The sequence below is a fragment of the Scyliorhinus torazame genome, chromosome 5, assembly GCF_047496885.1.
Source record: "Scyliorhinus torazame isolate Kashiwa2021f chromosome 5, sScyTor2.1, whole genome shotgun sequence".
In the NCBI taxonomy this organism is placed as follows: domain Eukaryota; kingdom Metazoa; phylum Chordata; class Chondrichthyes; order Carcharhiniformes; family Scyliorhinidae; genus Scyliorhinus; species Scyliorhinus torazame.
The window spans coordinates 56,141,219-56,160,722 of NC_092711.1; positions in this window are offsets into that span (position 1 = coordinate 56,141,219).

The following is a 19,504-nucleotide window of genomic DNA, read 5'->3' on the forward strand; positions in this document are numbered from 1 at the left end:
TGTACCACACCCCCATCAGGCACCCAGCACACCGCACACCACTGACAGTACACAATGTACCAAACCCCCATCAGGCACCCAGCTCACCACATACCACTGACAGTACACAATGTACCACACCCCCATCAGGCACCCAGCACACCGCACACCACTGACAGTACACAATGTACCTCACCCCCATCAGACACCCAGCTCACCACACACCACTGACAGTACACAATGTACCAAACGCCCATCAGGCACCCAGCTCACCACACACCACTGACAGTACACAATGTACCACACCCCCATGAGACACCCAGCACACCGTACACCACTGACAGTACACAATGTACCACACCCCCATCAGACACCCAGCACACCACACACCACTGACAGTACACAATGTACCACACCCCCATCAGATCCCCAGCACACTGCACACCACTGATCTTACACAATGTACCACACCCCCATCAGGCACCCAGCACACCACACACCACTGACAGTACACAATGTACCACACCCCCATCAGACACCCAGTACACCAAACACCACTGACAGTACACAATGTACCACACCCCCATCAGACACCCAGCACACCACACACCACTGACAGTACACAATGTACTACACCCCCATCAGACACCCAGCACACCGCGCACCACTGACAGTACACAATGTACCACAGCCCCATCAGGCACCCAGCACACCGCAGACCACTGACAGTACACAATGTACCACAGCCCCATCAGACACCCAGAACACCACACACCACTGACAGTGCACAATGTACCACAGCCCCATCAGGCACCCAGAACACCACACACCACTGACAGTACACAATGTACCACACCCCCATCAGACACCCAGTACACCAAACACCACTGACAGTACACAATGTACCACACCCATCAGACACCCAGCACACCACACACCACTGACAGTACACAATGTGCGGCACCCCCATCAGACAACCAGCACACCACACACCAGTGACAGTACATAATGTATCACAGCCCCATCAGGCACCCAGCACACCGCACACCACTGACAGTACACAATGTACCACACCCCCATCAGACACCCAGCACACCGCACACCACTGACAGTACACAAAGTACCGCACCCCCATCAGACACCCAGCACACCGCACTCCACTGACAGTACACAATGTACCACAGACCCATCAGACACCCAGCACACCACACACCACTGACAGTACACAATGTACCACAACCCCATCAGACACCCAGCACACCACACACCACTGACAGTACACAATGTACCACACCCCCATCAGGCAACCAGCACACCACACACCAATGACAGTACACAATGTACCACACCCCCATCAGACACCCCGCACACCGCACACCACTGACAGTACACAATGTACCACAGCCCCATCAGGCACACAGCACATCGCACACCACTGAGAGTACACAATGTACCACGGCCCAATCAGGAACCCAGCACACCGCACACCACTGTCAGTACACAATGTACCACAGTCCCATCAGGCACCCAGCACACCACACACCACTGACAGTACACAATGTACCACACCCCCATCAGACACTCAGCACACCGCACACCACTGACATTACACAATGTACCACGCCCACATCAGACACCCAGCACACCACACACCACTGACAGTACACAATGTACCACAGCCCCATCAGACACTCAGCACACCGCAAACAACTGACAGTACACAATGTACCACTCCCCCCATCAGACACCCAGCACACCGCACACCACTGACAGTACACAATGTTCCACACCCCCATCAGGTACTCAGCACACCACACACCACTGAGAGTACACAATGTTCCACAGCCCCATCAGACACCCAGCACACCGCACACCACTGACAGTACACAATGTACCACATCCCCATCAGACACCCAGCACACCGCACATCACTGACAGTACACAATGTACCACACCCCCATCAGACACCCAGCACACCGCACACCACTGACAGTACACAATGTTCCACAACCCCATAAGACACTCAGCACACCACACACCACTGACATTACACAATGTACCACACCCCCATCAGACACCCAGCACACCGCACATCACTGACAGCACACAATGTACCACACCCCCATCAGGCACCCAGCACACCACACACCACTGACAGTACACAATGTACTACACCCCCATCAGACACCCAGCACACTGCACACCACTGACAGAACACAATGTACCACAGCCCCATCAGACATCCAGCACACCGCACACCACTGACAGTACACAATGTACCACACCCCCATCAGACACCCAGCACACCACACACCACTGACAGTACACAATGTACCACACCCCCATCAGCCCCCCGCACACCACACACCACTGACAGTACACAATGCACCACACCCCCATCAGACACCCAGCACACCACACACCACTAACAGTACACAATGTACCACACCCCCATCAGACACCCAGCACACTGCACACCACTGACAGTACACAATGTACCACAACCCCATCAGACACCCAGCACACGGCACACCACTGACAGGACACAATGTACCATACCCAAATCAGATACCCAGCACACTGCACACCACTGACAGTACACAATGTACCACACCCACATCAGACACCCAGCACACCACACACCACTGACAGTACACAATGTACCACACCCACATCAGACACCCAGCACACCACACACCACTGACAGTACACAATGTACCACTCCCCCATCAGGCACCCAGCACACCATGCACCACTGACAGTACACAATGTACCACACCCACATCAGACACCCAGCACACCACACACCACTGACAGTACACAATGTGCCACACCCCCATCAGACACCCAGCACACCACACACCACTGACAGTACACAATGTACCACACCCCCATCAGGCACCCAGCACACCACACACCACTGACAGTACACAATGTACCACACCTACATCAGACACCCAGCACACCGCACACCACTGACAGTACACAATGTACCACACCCCCATCATACACCCAGCGTACCGCACACCACTGACAGTACACAATGTACCACACTCCCATCAGGCACTCAGCAAACAGCACACCACTGACAGTAAACAATGTACCACACCCCAATCCGACACACAGCACACCGCACACCACTGACAGTACACAATGTACCACAGCCCCATCAGACACCCAGCACACCGCACACCACTGACAGTACACAATGTACCACAGCCCAATCCGACACCCAGCACACCACACACCACTCACAGTATACAATGTACCACAGCCCCATCAGACACCCAGCACACGGCACACCACTGACAGCACACAATGTACCACACCCCCATCAGACACCCAGCACACCGCACACCACTGACAGTACACAATGTACCACACCCACATCAGACACCCAGCACACCACACACCATTGAAAGTACACAATGTACCACACCCCCATCAGGCACTCAGCAAACAGCACATCACTGACAGTACACAATGTACCACACCTCCATCAGACACCCAGCACACCGCACACCACTAACAGTACACAATGTACCACACCCCCATCAGGCACCCAGCACACCGCACACCACTGACAGTACACAATGTACCACACCCCCATCAGACACCCAGCACACTGCACACCACTGAGTGTCTGTGTGTGTATTACAGTGTGTGTGTGTGTGTGTGTTAGTGTCTGTGTGTGTGTGAGTGTATTACTGTTTCTATCTGTGTGTGTAAGTGTATTACTGTATGTGTGTGTGTGAGTGTGTGTCAGTATCTGTGTTTGTGTTAGTGTCTGTGTGCGTGTGTGTGAGTGTATTACTGTGTGTGTGTGTTACTGTCTCTGTATGTGTGTGTTTGTGTGTCAGTGTCTGTGTGCGTGTGTGTGTTACTGTCTCTGTGAGTGTGCGTGTGTGTGTGTTACTGTCTGTGTGTGTGTGTGTGAGTGTCAGTGTGTGTGTGTTACTGTCTCTGTCTGTGTGTGTGCAAGTGTATTACTGTATGTGTGTGTGTGAGTGTGTGTCAGTGTCTGTATGTGTGAGTGTGTTTTTGTCTGTGTGTGTGTTACTGTCTCTGTGAGTGTGCGTGTGTGTGTGTTACTGTCTCTGTCTGTGTGTGTGCAAGTGTATTACTGTATGAGTGTGCATGAGTGTGTGTGAGTGTGTGTCAGTGTCTGTATGTGTGAGTGTGTTTTTGTCTGTGTGTGTGTTACTGTCTCTGTATGTATGTGTGTGTGTGTGTGAGTGTGTTACTGTGTGTGTGTGTGTTAGTGTCTGTGTGTGTGTCAGTGTATTACTGTGTGTGTGTGTGAGTGTGTCAGTGTCTGTGTGTGTGTTACTGTCTCTGTATGTATGTGTGTGTGTGTGAGTGTGTTACTGTCTCTGTATGTATGTGCGTGTGTGTGTGTATGTGTGTTTCTGTCTCTGTATGTGTGAGTGTGTTAGTTTGTGTGTGTGTGAGTGTGTGTGTGTGAGTGTGTGTTACTGTCTGTGTGTGTGTGTGTGAGTGTGTTACTGTCTGTGTCTGTCTGTGTGTGAGTGTGTTACTGTCTCTGTGAGTGTGTGTGTTTGTATATATTTATTTCACTCCCTCAACACCACGCCGACCATACTTGTGATGTCTTTCCCAGGCTGATGTATAATTTCATTGTGTATTTCCCTTCCTCACAGTGAACCTCATCACAATTGTGGTCCTGAAGAGAAGAAACTGCGGGCTGTCCAAATGTGTGACTTGTTACCTGTTGGCCATGGCAGTGGGGGATCTCCTGGTCGTTATTCTCGACCTGATATTCAGACACATTCCCATTGTTTTTCCTGAACAGTTTTATTTCCTGCGGTCCATCCCCGTGTGTAATATCCACGCCGCCCTGCTTTATGCAGCCACTGACTGTTCTGTCTGGTTCACCGTCACTTTCACCTTTGATCGATTTGTGGCCATTTGTTGCCCGAAGCTGAAAAGTAAATATTGCAGCGAGAAAGCGGCGGCTGTGGTTCTGGGAACAGTGGCTGTGCTGAGCTGTCTGAAGGACATTTCCTGGGGGGTGATGCTGTCCGGTGGGTATCGGCTGGGGAACAACCCCTGGTTTTGTGATGTCACAATGGGTGTTGCGGAATCTCCGGTCTGGGGACCAATCGAGTTCCTCCACCACATTCTAACCCCGTGTGTTCCATTCGCCCTGATTCTGCTGCTCAATGTTCTCACCGTCAGACACATTGTCCTGAGCAGCAGGGCCCGCAGGAGACTCCGGGCTCACAGCAGTGGGCACAGTGCCAGAGACCCGGAGATGGAGAGTCGCAGCAAATCCATCATCTTACTCTTCATTATCTCCGCCAACTTCATCCTGTTATGGTCAACGTTAATGGTTTATTCTATATGGAGCCGGATGTCGCTTCTGGGGTATTACTCTGTATGGTTAGATGCTTATGTTCTGGAATTGGGCTTCATGCTGCAGCTCCTGAGTTGCTGCACAAACACTGCGATTTACGCCGTGACACAGACTCAGTTCAGGCAGCAGTTGAAAAATGTGCTGAAAGTTCCATTTCGTTCAATTCTTCAATTCATTAAATCCTGATAGGAAACCCCACCCACTCGGCATCTCTCTCATCGCACTGCCGGTAAAACTGACCATCCCCAGCCTGACTCACCCTGACTTACCATTCTGCATTCCCAGGACTATCGGTGGGTGGGTGTGACTCCCCCCAATTGCCAATCAGCTGGGCGTGTCCTTCCCCGCATTGACGATCAGCTGGGTGTGTGCTTCCCCCCATTGCCGATCAGCTGGGAGTGTGCTTCCCCGCATTGCCGATCAGCTGGGTCTGTCCTTCCCCCCATTGCCGATCAGCTGGGTCTGTCCTTCCTCCCATTGCCGATCAGCTGGGTCTGTCCTTCCTCCCATTGCCGATCAGCTGGGTCTGTGCTTCCTCCCATTGCCGATCAGCTGGGCGTGTCCTTCCTCCCATTGCCGATCAGCTGGGTGTGTGCTTCCCCCCATTGCCGATCAGCTGGGTCTGTCCTTCCCCCCATTGCCGATCAGCCGGGTCTGTCCTTCCTCCCATTGCCGATCAGCTGGGTCTGTCCTTCCTCCCATTGCCGATCAGCTGGGTCTGTCCTTCCCCCCCTTTCCGATCAGTTGGGAGTGTGCTTCCTCGCATTGCCGATCAGCTGGGTGTGTGCTTCCCCGCATTGCCGATCAGCTGGGAGTGTGCTTCCCCCCTTGCCGAACAGCTGGGTGTGTCCTTCCCTCCCCCCCCATTGCCGATCAGCTGGGTGTGTGCTTCCCCGCATTGCCGATCAGCTGGGTGTGTGCTTCACCCCCCCATTGCCGATCAGCTGGGTCTGTCCTTCCCCCCATTGCCGATCAGCTGGATGTGTGCCTCACCCCATTGCCGATCAGCTGGGCGTGTCCTTCCCCCCATTGCCGATCAGCTGGGAGTGTCCTTCCCCCCATTGCCGATCAGCTGGCTGTGTGCTTCCTCCCATTGCCGATCAGCTGGGTCTGTCCTTCCTCCCATTGCCGATCAGCTGGGTGTGTCCTTCCCCCCATTGCCGATCAGCTGGGTGAGTGCTTCTCCCCATTGCCGATCAGCTGGGTGTGACCTTCCCCCCATTGCCGATCAGCTGGGTGTGTGCTTCCCCCCATTGCCGATCAGCTGGGTGTGTGCTTCCCCCCATTGCTGATCAGCTGGGTCTGTCCTTCCCCCCATTGCCGATCAGCTGGGTCTGTCCTTCCCCACATTGCCGATCAGCTGGGTGTGTGCTTCCCCCCATTGCCGCTCAGCTGGGTCTGTCCTTCCCCCCATTGCCGATCAGCGGGGTCTGTCCTTCCCCCCATTGCCGATCAGCTGGGAGTGTGACTCCCCCCATTGCCGATCAGCTGGGAGTGTGCCTCCCCCATTGCCGATCAGCTGGGTGTGTGCTTCCCCCCATTGCCGATCAACTGGGTGTGTGCTTCCCCCCATTGCCGATCAGCTGGGTGTGTGCTTCCCCGCATTGCCGATCAGCTGGGACTGTGCTTCCCCCCATTGCCGATCAGCTGGAACTGTGCTTCCCCCCATTGCCGATCAGCTGGGTGTGTGCTTCCCCCCATTGACGATCAGCTGGGCGTGTGCTTCCCCCCATTGCCGATCAGCTGTGAGTGTGCTTCCCCCCATTGCCGATCAGCTGAGTGTGTGCCTCACCCATTGCCGATCAGCTGGGTGTGTCCTTCCCCCCATTGCCGATCAGCTGGGCGTGTGCTTCCCCCCATTGCCGATCAGCTGTGAGTGTGCTTCCCCCCATTGCCGATCAGCTGGGTGTGTGCGTCCCCCATTGCCGATCAGCTGGGTGTGTCCTTCCCCCCATTGCCGATCAGCTGGGTCTGTCCTTCCCCCCATTACAAATCAGCTGGGTGTGTGCTTCCCCACATTGCCGATCAGCTGGGTGTGTGCTTCCCCCCATTGCCGATCAGCTGCGTCTGTCCTTCCCCGCATTGCCGATCAGCTGGGTGTGTGCTTCCCCGCATTGCCGATCAGCTGCGTCTGTCCTTCCCCACATTGCCGATCAGCTGGGTGTGTGCTTCCCCCCATTGCCGATCAGCTGGGAGTGTGCTTCCCCCCATTGCCGATCAGCTGGGTGTGTGCTTCCCCCCATTGCCGATCAGCTGCGTCTGTCCTTCCCCGCATTGCCGATCAGCTGGGTCTGTCCTTCCCCCCATTGCCGATCAGCTGGGCGTGTGCTTCCCCCCATTGCCGATCAGCTGGGTGTGTGCTTCCCCCCATTGCCAATCAGCTGGGTGTGTGCTTCCCCCCATTGCCGATCAGCTGGGTGTGTGCTTCCCCGCATTGCAGATCAGCTGGGTCTGTCCTTCCCCCCTTGCCGATCAGCTGTGCGTGTGCTTCCCCCCATTGCCGATCAGCTGGGTGTGTGCTTCCCCCCATTGCCGATCAGCTGGGTGAGTGGCTCCCCCCATTGCTGATCAGCTGGGTGTGTGCTTCCCCGCATTGCCGATCAGCTGGGTGTGTGCTTCCCCCTATTGCCGATCAGCTGGGTGTGTGCTTCCCCGCATTGACGATCAGCTGGGTGTGCTTCCCCGCATTGCCGATCAGCTGGTTGTGTGCTTCCCCCCATTGCCGATCAGCTGGGAGTGTGCTTCCCCGCATTTCCGATCACCTGGGTGTGTCCTTCCCCCCATTGCCAATCAGCTGGGTGTGTGCCTCCCCCCATTGCCGATCAGCTGGGTGTGTGCTTTCCCCCATTGCCGACAGCTGGGAGTGTGCTGCCCCCATTGCCGATCAGCTGGGTGTGTGCTTCCCCCCATTGCCGATCAGCTGGATGTGTGCTTCCCCGCATTGCCGATCAGCTGGGTGTGTGCTTCCCCCCATTGCCGATCAGCTGGGTGTGTTCTTCCCCCCATTGCCGATCAGCTGGGTGTGTGCTTCCCCCCATTGCCGATCAGCTGGGTGTGTGCTTCCCCCCATTGCCGATCAGCTGGGAGTGTGCTTCCCCCCATTGCCGATCAGCTGGGTGTGTGCTTCCCCCCATTGCCGATCAGCTGGGAGTGTGCTTCCCCCTTTTGCCGATCAGCTGGGTCTGTCCTTCCCCCCATTGCCGATCAGCTGGGTCTGTCCTTCCCCCCATTGCCTATCAGCTGGGTGTGTCCTTCGCCACTTTGCCGATCAGCTGGGAGTGTGCTTCCCCCCATTGCCGATCAGCTGGGTCTGTCCTTCCCCCCATTGCCGATCAGCTGGGTCTGTCCTTCGCCACTTTGCCGATCAGCTGGATGTGTGCTTCTCCCCATTGCCGATCAGCTGGGACTGTGCTTCCCCCCATTGCCGATCAGCTGGGTGCGTGCTTCCCCCCATTGCCGATCAGCGGGGACTGTGCTTCCCCCCATTGCCGATCAGCTGGGAGTGTGCTTCCCCCCATTGCCGATCAGCTGGGAGTGTGCTTCCCCCCATTGCCGATCAGCTGGGTGTGTCCTTCCCCCAATTGCCGATCAGCTGGGTCTGTCCTTCGCCACTTTGCCGATCAGCTGGGTGTGTGCTTCCCCCCATTGCCGATCAGCTGGGAGTGTGCTTCCCCCCATTGCCGATCAGCTGGGTCTGTCCTTCCCCCCCATTGCCGATCAGCTGGGTGTGTGCTTCCCCGCATTGCCGATCAGCTGGGTGTGTGCTTCACCCTCATTGCCGATCAGCTGGGTGTGTGCTTCCCCCCATTGCCGATCAGATGGGTGTGTGCTTCCCCCCATTGCCGATCAGCTGGGTGTGTGCTTCACCCTCATTGCCGATCAGCTGTGTGTGTGCTTCCCCCCATTGCCGATCAGCTGGGTGTGTGCTTCCCCCCATTGCCGATCAGCTGGGTGTGTGCTTCACCCTCATTGCCGATCAGCTGGGTGTGTGCTTCCCCCCATTGCCGATCAGCTGGGTGTGTGCTTCACCCTCATTGCCGATCAGCTGGGTCTGTCCTTCCCCCTATTGCCGATCAGCTGGGTGTGTGCTTCCCCCCATTGCCGATCAGCTGGGTGTGTGCTTCCCCCCATTGCCGATCAGCTGGGTGTGTGCTTCACCCTCATTGCCGATCAGCTGGGTGTGTGCTTCCCCCCATTGCCGATCAGCTGGGTGTGTGCTTCACCCTCATTGCCGATCAGCTGGGTCTGTCCTTCCCCCCATTGCCGATCAGCTGGGTGTGTGCTTCCCCCCATTGCCGATCAGCTGGGTGTGTGCTTCCCCCCATTGCCGATCAGCTGGGTGTGTGCTTCACCCTCATTGCCGATCAGCTGGGTGTGTGCTTCCCCCCATTGCCGACCAGCTGGGTGTGTGCTTCACGCTCATTGCCGATCAGCTGGGTCTGTCCTTCCCCCCATTGCCGATCAGCTGGTTGTGCGCTTCCCCCCATTGCCGATCAGCTGGGTGTGTGCTTCCCCGCATTGCCGATCAGCTGGGACTGTGCTTCCCCCCATTGCCGATCAGCTGGGTGTGTGCTTTCCCCCATTGCCGATCAGCTGGGTGTGTGCTTCACCGCATTGCCGATCAGCTGGGACTGTGCTTCCCCCATTGCCGATCAGCTGGGTGTGTGCTTCCCCGCATTGGCGATCAGCTGGGTGTGTGCTTCCCCCCATTGCTGATCAGCTGAGTGTGTGCTTCCCCACATTGCCGATCAGCTGGGAGTGTGCTTCCCCCCATTGCCGATCAGCTGGGTGTGTGCTTCCCCCCATTGCCGATCAGCTGGGTGTGTCCTTCCCCGCATTGCCGATCAGCTGGGAGTGTGCTTCCCCCCATTGCCGATCAGCTGGGTCTGTCCTTCCCCCCATTGCCGATCAGCTGGGTGTGTGCTTCCCCCCATTGCCGATCAGCTGGGTGTGTGCTTCCCCCCATTGCCGATCAGCTGGGTGTGTCCTTCCCCCAATTGCCGATCAGCTGGGTGTGTGCTTCCCCCCATTGCCAATCAGGTGGGCCTGTCCTTCCCCGCATTGCCGATCAGCTGGGAGTGTCCTTCCCCCCATTGCCGATCAGCTGGGAGTGTCCTTCCCCCCCATTGCCGATCAGCTGGGAGTGTCCTTCCCCCCATTGCCGATCAGCTGGGTGTGTGCTTCCCCCCATTGCCGATCAGCTGGGTGTGTGCTTCCCCCCCATTGCCGATCAGCTGGGTGTGTGCTTCCCCCCATTGCCGATCAGCTGGGCGTGTGCTTTCCCCGCATTGCCGATCAGCTGGGTGTGTGCTTCCCCCCATTGCCGATCAGCTGGGTGTGTGCTTCCCCCCATTGCCGATCAGCTGGTTGTGTGCTTCCCCCCATTGCCGATCAGCTGGGTGTGTGCTTCCCCCCATTGCCGATCAGCTGGGTGTGTGCTTCACACCATTGCCGATCAGCTGGGTGTGTGCTTCCCCCCATTGCCGATCAGCTGGGTGTGTGCTTCCCCCCATTGCCGATCAGCTGGGTGTGTGCTTCACACCATTGCCGATCAGCTGGGTGTGTGCTTCCCCCATTGCCGATCAGCTGGGTGTGTGCTTCCCCCCATTGCCGATCAGCTGGGTGTGTGCTTCACACCATTGCCGATCAGCTGGGTGTGTGCTTCCCCCCATTGCCGATCAGCTGGGTGTGTGCTTCCCCGCATTGCCGATCAGCTGGGTGTGTGCTTCCCCCCATTGCCGATCAACTGGGTGTGTCCTTCCCCGCATTGCCGATCAGCTCGGTGTGTGCTTCCCCCCATTGCCGATCAGCTGGGTGTGTCTTTCCCCAATTGCCGATCAGCTGGGTGTGTGCTTCCCCGCATTGACGATCAGCTGGGTGTGTGCTTCACCCCATTGCCGATCAGCTGGGAGTGTTCTTCCCCGCATTGCCGATCAGCTGGGCGTGTGCTTCCCCCCATTGCCGATCAGCTGGGAGTGTGCTTCCCCCCATTGCCGATCAGCTGGGTCTGTCCTTCCCCCCATTGCCGATCAGCTGGGTGTGTCCTTCCCCCCATTGCCGGTCAGCTGGGTGTGTGCCTCCCCCCATTGCCGATCAGCTGGGTCTGTCCTTCTCCCCATTGCCGATCAGCTGGGTCTGTCCTTCCCCCCATTGCCGATCAGCTGGGTGTGCGCTTCCCCCCATTGCCGATCAGCTGGGTGTGTGGCTCCCCCCATTGCCGATCAGCTGGGTCTGTCCTTCTCCCCATTGCCGATCAGCTGGGTCTGTGCTTCCCCCCATTGCCGATCAGCTGGGCCTGTCCTTCCCCGCATTGCCGATCAGCTGGGTGTGTGCTTCCCTCCATTGCCGATCAGCTAGGCGTGTGCTTCCCCCCATTGCCGATCAGCTGGGTGTGCCCTTCCCCCCATTGCCGATCAGCTCGGTCTGTCCTTCCCCCCAATGCCGATCAGCTGGGCGTGTGCTTCCCCGCATTGCCGATCAGCTGGGTGTGTCCTTCCCCCCATTGCAGATCAGCTGGGAGTGTGCTTCCCCCCATTGCCGATCAGCTGGATGTGTGCTTCCCCCCATTGCCGATCAGCTGGGTGTGTGCTTCCCCGCATTGCCGATCAGCTGGGTGTGTGCTTCTCACCATTGCCGATCAGCTGGGTGTGTGCTTCCCCCCATTGCCGATCAGCTGGGAGTGTGCTTCCCCGCATTGCCGATCAGCTGGGTATGTCCTTTCCCCCATTGCTGATCAGCTGGGTGTGTGTTTCCCCCCCATTGCCGATCAGCTGGGTGTGTGCTTCCCCCCATTGCCGATCAGCTGGGAGTGTGCTTCCCCGCATTGCCGATCAGCTGGGTATGTCCTTCCCCCCATTGCTGATCAGCTGGGTGTGTGTTTCCCCCCATTGTCAATCAGCTGGGTGTGTGCATCCCCCCATTGCCGATCAGCTGGATGTGTGCTTTCCACCATTGCCGATCAGCTGGGTGTGTGCTTCCCCCCATTGCCAATCAGCTGGGTGTGTGTTTCCCCCCATTGCCGATCAGCTGGGTGTGTGCTTCCCCCCATTGCCGATCAGCTGGGTATGTGCTTCCCCCATTGCCGATCAGCTGGGTGTGTGCTTCCCCCCATTGCCGATCAGCTGGGTGTGTGCTTTCCACCATTGCCGATCAGCTGGGTGTGTTCTTCCACCCATTGCCGATCAGCTGGGTGTGTGCTTCCCACCAATGCCGATCAGCTGGGTATGTCCTTCCCCCCCATTGCCGATCAGCTGGGTGTGTGCTTCCCCCCATTGCCGATCAGCTGGATGTGTGCTTTCCACCATTGCCGATCAGCTGGGTGTGTTCTTCGACCCATTGCCGATCAGCTGGGTGTGTGCTTCCCACCAATGCCGATCAGCTGGGTATGTCCTTCCCCCCCCATTGCCGATCAGCTGGGTGGGTGCTTCCCCCCATTGCCGATCAGCTGGGTCTGTCCTTCCCTACAATGCCGATCAGCTGGGTGTGTGCTTCCCCCCATTGCCGATCAGCTGGGTGTGTCCTTCCCCCCCATTGTCGATCAGCTGGGTGTGTGCTGCCCCGCATTGCCGATCAGCTGGGTCTGTCCTTCCCTACAATGCCGATCAGCTGGGTGTGTGCTTCCCCCCATTGCCGGTCAGCTGGGTGGGTGCTTCCCCCCATTGCCGGTCAGCTGGGAGTGTCCTTCCCCCCATTGCCGATCAGCTGGGTGTGTGACTCCCCCCATTGCCGATTAGCTGGGTGTGACCTTCCCCACATTGCCGATCAGCTGGGGGTGTTCTTCACCGCATTGCCGATCAGCTGGGTCTATCCTTTTCCGCATTGCCGATCAGCTGGGTGTGTGCTTCCCCCCATTGCCGATCAGCTGGGTGTTTCCTTCCCCGCATTGCCGATCAGCTGTGTGTGTGCTTTCCCCGCATTGCCGATCAGCTGGGTGTGTGCCCCCACCATGGCCGATCAGCTGGGTGTGTGTGACTCTCCCAATGCCGATGAGCTCGGTGTGTGCCTCACACCTAAACACAGTCTGTGCAGCAAAATGTGCCCCAGACAGAGACAGAGACTGAGACACAGGCAGACACAGAGACACAGACAGAGGTACAGTTAGACAGAGACAGAAACAGGGACACAGACAGAGACACAGAGAGAGACATAGACACAGACTGAGGCAGAGACAGAGACACAGACAGAGACACAGACAGAGACACAGACAGACACAGAGACACAGACAGAGGTACAGGGAGACACAGACAGAAACAGGGACACAGGCAGAGACACAGATAGAGACAGAGACACAGACAGAGGCAGAGACAGAGACACAGACAGAGACACAGACAGAGACAAACACACAGAAACAGACATAGACAGAGGCAGTGACACAGACAGAGACACTGACAGAGGTACAGAGAGACACAGACAGAAACAGGGACACAGACAGAGACACAGACAGAGGCAGAGATAGAGACACAGACAGACACAGACAGAGACAAACACACAGAAACAGACAGAGACAGAGGCAGTGACACAGACAGAGATACAGAAACAGACAGAGACAAAGAAACAGACTGAGACAGAGGCAGTGACACAGGCAGAGACACAGACAGAGATACAGAGACAGACACAGACACAGACACAGACAGAGACAAACACACAGAAACAGACAGAGACAGAGGCAGTGACAGAGACAGAGACACACACAGAGGTACAGAGAGACACAGACAGAGACACAGACAGACACAGAGACACGGACAGAGGTACAGAGAGACACAGACGGAGACAGGGGCACAGACAGAGACACAGACAGAGACAGAGACACAGACAGAGGTACAGGGAGACACAGACAGAAACAGGGACACAGGCAGAGACACAGATAGAGACAGAGACACAGACAGAGGCAGAGACAGAGACACAGACAGAGACACAGACAGAGACAAACACACAGAAACAGACATAGACAGAGGCAGTGACACAGACAGAGACACTGACAGAGGTACAGAGAGACACAGACAGAAACAGGGACACAGACAGAGACACAGACAGAGGCAGAGATAGAGACACAGACAGACACAGACAGAGACAAACACACAGAAACAGACAGAGACAGAGGCAGTGACACAGACAGAGATACAGAAACAGACAGAGACAAAGAAACAGACTGAGACAGAGGCAGTGACACAGGCAGAGACACAGACAGAGATACAGAGACAGACACAGACACAGACACAGACAGAGACAAACACACAGAAACAGACAGAGACAGAGGCAGTGACAGAGACAGAGACACACACAGAGGTACAGAGAGACACAGACAGAGACACAGACAGACACAGAGACACGGACAGAGGTACAGAGAGACACAGACGGAGACAGGGGCACAGACAGAGACACAGACAGAGACAGAGATACAGACAGAGGCAGAGACAGAGACACAGACAGAGACACAGATAGAGACAAACACACAGAAAGAGACAGAGACAGAGGCAGTGACACAGACAGAGACACAGACAGAGATACAGAGAGACACAGACAGAAACAGGGACACAGACAGAGACACAGACAGAGACAGAGACACAGACAGAGGCAGAGACAGAGACACAGACAGAGACACAGACAGAGACACAGATAGAGGCAAACACACAGAAACAGACAGAGACAGAGGCAGTGACTCAGACAGAGACACAGACAGAGATACAGAGACAGACACAGGCACAGACAGAGGCATAGACGCAGATAGAGACACAAACACAGAAACAGACAGAGACAGAGACACAGACAGAGACAGAGGCAATGACACAGACAGAGACACAGACAGAGATACAGAGACAGACACGGACAGAGAAAAAGACACTGCCAGAGACACAGGCAGAAACACAGACAGAGATACAGATAGAGACACAGATAGTGACACAGGGAGAGACACTGACACAGCCTCAACAGGGACACAGACACAGAGAGATACAGACACAGACACAGACAGAGACACAGACAGAGACGGAGACACAGAGAGAGATACAGACCGACACAGAGACACAGACAGAGATACAGACAGAGACACAGACAGAAACACAGACAGAAACACAGACAGAGAGAGAATTGGACAGATACAGGCAGAGACACATGCAGAGATTTACCATTATGCATTACCAGGAGAGACTGTCGGTGGGTGGGTGTGACTCCCCCATGGCCGATCAGCTGGATCAGTGTGACTCCCCCATGGCCGATCAGCTGGGTCATTGTGACTCCCCCATGGCCGATCAGCTGCGTCAGTGGGACTCCCCCATGGCCGATGAGCTGGGTCTGTCTGACTCCCCCATGGCCGATCAGCTGGGTCAGTGTGACTTCCCCATGGCCGATCAACTGGGTCAGTGTGACTCTCCCATGGCCGATCAGCTTGTTCAGTGTGACTCCCCCATGGCCCGTCAGCTGTGTGTGTGCTTCCCCCCCATTGCCGATCAGCTGGGTGTGTGCTTCCCCCCATTGCCGATCAACTGGGTGTGTGTGACTCCCCCAATGCCGATCAGCTGGATGTGTGCCTCTCCCCATTGCCGATCAGCTGGATGTGTGCCTCTCCCCATTGCCGATCGGCTGGGTGTGTGCCTCCACCATGGCAAATCAGCTGGGTGTGTGTGACTCCCCCAATGCCGATCAGCTGGGTGGGTGCCTCACACCTAAACACAGTCTGTGCAGCAGAATGTGCCCCAGATAGAGAGAGAGACTGAGACACTGACAGACACGGAGATACAGACAGAGACAGAGAGTGAGACACAGAGACCGACAGGCACAGAGACACAGACTGAGACAGAGACACAGACTGAGACACAGACAGACACAGAGACACAGAGAGAGATACAGACAGACACAGAGACACAGACAGAGATACAGACAGAGACACAGACAGAGACTAAGACACAGACAGACACAGAGACACAGACAGAGACACAGAGAGAGACAGGGACACAGACAGAGACAGGGACACAGACAGAGACAGAGACACAGACAGGGACACAGACAGAGACAGGGACACAGACAGAGACAGAGACACAGACAGGGACACAGACAGAGACAGGGACACAGACAGAGACAGAGACAGAGAAACAGACAGAGACGCAGACAGAGACAGGGACACAGACAGAGACAGGGACAGAGACAGAGATACAGACAGAGACACAGAGCGAGACAGAGACACAGGCATAGACAGAGACAGGGACAGAGAGAGAGACAGATACAGAGACACAGAGAGACACAGCGACACAGACAGAGACACAGACAGAGTTTGGCGGGAGCATTTCCAGTGCTGGCTGTGTGGGGGGAGCACTGACAGTGCTGTCTGTGTGGGGAGCACTGACAGTGCTGGCTGTGTGGTGGGAGCACTGACAGTGCTGGCTGTGTGGTGGGAGCACTGACATTGCTGGCTGTGTGGGGGGAACACTGAGAGTGCTGGCTGTATGGGTGGAGCACTGACAGTGCTGGCTGTGTGGGGGACCACTGACAGTGCTGGCTGTGTGGTGGGAGCACTGACAGTGCTGGCTGTGTGGGGGGAACACTGACAGTGCTGGCTGTGTGGTGGGAGCACTGACAGTGCTGGCTGTGTGGTGGGAGCACTGACAGTGCTGGCTGTGTGGGGTGAACACTGACAGTGCTGGCTGTATGGGGGGAGCACAGACAGTGCTGGCTGTGTGGGGTAGAACTGGAAGTGCTGGCAGTGTGGGGGGAGCACTGACAGTGCTGGCTGTGTGGGGGAGCACTGGCAGTGCTGGCATTGTGGTGGGAGCACTGACAGTGCTGGCTGTATGGGGGAGCACTGACAGTGCTGGCTGTGTGGTGGGAGCACTGACAGTGCTGGCTGTGTGGGGGGAGCACTGACATTGCTGGCTGTGTGTGGGGAGCACTGACATTGCTGGTTGTGTGGTGGGAGCACTGACACTGCTGGCTGTGTGGGGGGAGCACTGACAGTGCTGGCTGTGTGGTGGGAGCACTGACAGTGCTGGCTCTGTGGGGGAGCACTGACAGTGCTAGCTCTGAGGGAGAGCACTTGCAGTGCTGGCTGTGTGGGGCGCACTCTCAGTGCTGGCTGTGGGTGGAGAACTGGCAGTGCTGGCTGTGTGGTGGGAGCACTGACAATGCTGGCTGTGGGGGAGCACTGACAGGGCTGGCTGTGTGGGGTGGGGGCACTGACAGTGCTGGCTGTGTGGTGGGAGCACTGACAGTGCTCGCTGGGTGGTGAGAGCACTGACAGTGCTGGCTGTGTTGGGGAGCACTGACAGTGCTGGCTGTGTGGTGGGAGCACTGACAGTGCTGACTCTGTGGGGGGGGCACTGAGACTGCTGGCTGTGTGTGGGGAGCACTGACAGTTCTGGCTGTGTGGGTGGAGCACTGACAGTGCTGGCTGTGTGGGGGAACACTGGCAATGCTGGCTGTGTGGGGGGAGCACTGACAGTGCTGGCTGTGGGGGAGCACTGACAGGACTGGCTGTGTGGGGGGATCACTGACAGTGCTGGCTGTGTGGGGGAGCACTGACAGTGCTTGCTGTGTGGGGGAGCACTGACAGTTCTGGCTGTATGGGGGAAGCACTGACAGTGCTGGCTGTGTGGGGAGCACTGACTGAGCTGGCTGTGTGGTGGGAGCACTGACAGTGCTAGCTGTGTGGGGGAGCACTGACAGTGCTGGCTGTGTGGTGGGAGCACTGACAGTGCTCGCTGTGTGGTGAGAGCACTGACAGTGCTGGCTGTGTGTGGGAGCACTGACAGTGCTGGTTGTGTGGTGGAGGCACTGACAGTGCTGGCTCTGTGGGGAGCACTGACAGTGCTAGCTCTTAGGGAGAGCACTGGCAGTGCTGGCTGTGTGGGGCGCACTCTCAGTGCTGGCTGTGGGTGGAGAACTGGCAGTGCTGGCTGTGTGGTGGGAGCACTGACAATGCTGGCTGTGGGGAGCACTGACAGTGCTGGCTGTGTGGGGTGGGGGCACTGACAGTGCTGGCTGTGTGGGGGAGCACTGACAGTGCTGGCTGTGTGGCGGGAGCACTGACAGTGCTCGCTGTGTGGTGAGAGCACTGACAGTGCTGGCTGTGTGGGGGAGCACTGACAGTGCTGGCTGTGTGGTGGGAGCACTGACAGTGCTGGCTCTGTGGGGGGGGGGCACTGAGAGTGGTGGCTGTGTGTGGGGAGCACTGACAGTTCTGGCTGTGTGGGTGGAGCACTGACAGTGCTGGCTGTGTGGGGGAACACTGGCAATGCTGGCTGTGTGGGGGGAGCACTGACAGTGCTGGCTGTGGGGGTAGCACTGACAGGGCTGGCTGTGTGGGGGGATCACTGACAGTGCTGGCTGTGTGGGGGAGCACTGACAGTGCTTGCTGTGTGGGGGAGCACTGACAGTTCTGGCTGTGTGGGGGAAGCACTGACAGTGCTGGCTGTGTGGGGAGCACTGACTGAGCTGGCTGTGTGGTGGGAGCACTGACAGTGCTAGCTGTGTGGGGGAGCACTGACAGTGCTGGCTGTGTGGTGGGAGCACTGACAGTGGTCGCTGTGTGGTGAGAGCACTGGCAGTGCTGGCTGTGTGGGGGAGCACTGACAGTGCTGGCTGTGTGGTGGGAGTACTGACAGTGCTGGCTCTGTGGGGTGGGGGGCACTGAGAGTGCTGGCTGTGTGGTTGGAGCACTGACTGTGTTGGCTGTGTGGGGGAACACTGGCAATGCTGGCTGTGTGGGGGAGCACTGACAGTGCTGGCTGTGGGGGGAGCACTGACAGGGCTGGCTGTGTGGGGGGATCACTGACAGTGCTGGCTGTGTGGGGGAGCACTGACAGTGCTTGCTGTGTGGGGGAGCACTGACAGTTCTGGCTGTGTGGGGGAGCACTGACAGTGCTGGCTGTGTGGGGGAGCACTGACAGTGCTAGCTGTGTGGGGGAGGGCTGACAGGGCTGGCTGTGTGGGGGGATCACTGACAGTGCTGGCTGTGTGGGGGAGCACTGACAGTGCTTGCTGTGTGGGGGAGCACTGACAGTTCTGGCTGTGTGGGGGAAGCACTGACAGTGCTGGCTGTGTGGGGAGCACTGACTGAGCTGGCTGTGTGGTGGGAGCACTGACAGTGCTAGCTGTGTGGGGGAGCACTGACAGTGCTGGCTGTGTGGTGGGAGCACTGACAGTGCTCGCTGTGTGGTG